Genomic DNA, 1,922 nt, shown 5'->3' with positions numbered 1-1,922 from the left:
TAGTCGGACAATCTCTTTGATATCCCATGCAAGTAAAATTTTTCTAAAGGTACTGCAGAAATGGCTGCAACCATACATTGACAGAGAACTTCCAGAGGTTCAAGCCAGATTCAGAAGAGGACATAGAGAGAGGGATATGATTGCCGATGTCCAATGGATATTGGCTGAAAGAACAGAATACCGGAAAGATGTTTACCTATGTTTTATTGACTACACAAAGGTTTTTGATTGTGTGGATCATGACAAACCATGGACAACATTCCCAAGTATGAGTATTCCAGAACACTTAATTGTGCTCATGGGGAATCTGTACAAGGACCAAGAGGCAGTTGTTCGAACAGAACACGGGAACATTGAATGATTTAAAATTAAGAAAGGTGTGCCACAGGGTTGTATTCTTTCACCATACTTATTCAACCTGTGTGCTGAGCAAATAATCTGAGAAGCTGGGTTATATGAAGAAAAACGTGGCATCAGGATTGGAGAAAGACTCATTAACAACCTGCAATATGCAGATGATACAACTTTGCTTGTTGAAAGTAAAGAGGACTTAAAATATTTACTGATGAAGCTCAAAGACCACAGCCTTCAGTAGGGATTACAGCTCAATGAAAAGAAAACAAAACTCCTCACCACTGGACCAACAAACAACATTCCTATCAATGGAGAAAAGATTGAAGTTGTCAAGGACTTCATTCTTCTGGGATCAACTATCAACACTCATGGAAGCATCAGTCAAGAAATCAAACGATGTATTGCATTAGGCGAATTTGTTGCACCAGACCTTTTTAAAGTGTTGAAGAGCAAAGATGTCAGCTTGAAGACTAAGGTGTTCTAGACCCAAGTCATAGTGTTTTCAATAACCTATATATGCTTTCGAATTATGGTATTGGAGGAGAATATTAAAAGTGCCATGGGCTGCCTAAAGAACAAACATCTGTGTTGGAAGAAGTGTAGCCAGAGTGCTCCTTGCAGGCCAGAATGACCAGATTTCATCTCTCCTACTTCGGACATATTGTCAGGAGGGACCAGTCACTGGAGAAGGATATCATGTTTGGTAAGGTGGAGAGTCAGAGAAAAAGAGGAAGACCCCCAGCAAGATGGATTGACAATATGGCAGTATCAATGGGCTCACACGTGGCAACAATTGTGAGGTTGGCCTAGGATTGGGCAGTGCTTTGTTCTGTTGTGCATAAGGTCGCTTTGAGTCAGTACTAACTCAATGGCACCTAACAACAACAACAACAACAATCCATAGCATAGTATTCCATTTCTGCAGGTCTCTTCTGGTTTCCTATAGTAGTGTTTTATAGTTTTCATTGAATAGGTCTTTTTTTTCTCTTGTTTGATTTATTCCTAAGTATTTCATCTTTTGGGTGGCTATTGTAAATGGTTTTGTTTTCCTGATCTCCTTTTCAGGGCTGTCTTTATTAGTGTAAGTAATCCAACTGATTTGTGTTTATTGATCATGTACATTGCCACTTCACTGAATCTTTCAGTGAGATCCAATAATTTTCTTTCTAAGTCTTGTGGATTTAGAAAGGTGAAGGTCTGGGAGAAGCCTGGGCAGAAGGCTTCCATTGTCCCCAGGGGCCTGCTGCCCCCCTTCCTGCCTGTGCCTGGATGCCTTCACCAAGTCAGAATGGCTCCGACTGAGCGTGCTCAGGGTCCCTTAGTCACTGGATTCGGGATGCATGACTGGAGTCCCAGTGAGTATTTATGATGGCTCCAACAGTGAGTATGCACAATTGATGACAACATTCCTCCTCTCTTCCTAAAGTCTGCTTGTCCACTGTAGGACCTTGTGTCCTTGTGTTTGGGAAAACAAAGAGTATCATAATTGCTCTGTTTGGTTTCAGAAAGGAGCCCGGGTGGAATCATGGTTAAAACACTCAGCTGCTAACTGGACCCAGGGGCCACTC

Source organism: Chrysochloris asiatica, unplaced genomic scaffold (genome assembly GCF_000296735.1).
Source record: "Chrysochloris asiatica unplaced genomic scaffold, ChrAsi1.0 scaffold00439, whole genome shotgun sequence".
Classification (NCBI taxonomy): domain Eukaryota; kingdom Metazoa; phylum Chordata; class Mammalia; order Afrosoricida; family Chrysochloridae; genus Chrysochloris; species Chrysochloris asiatica.
The sequence above is the reverse complement of the archived record's forward strand: the minus strand, read 5'-3'. Positions refer to the sequence as shown.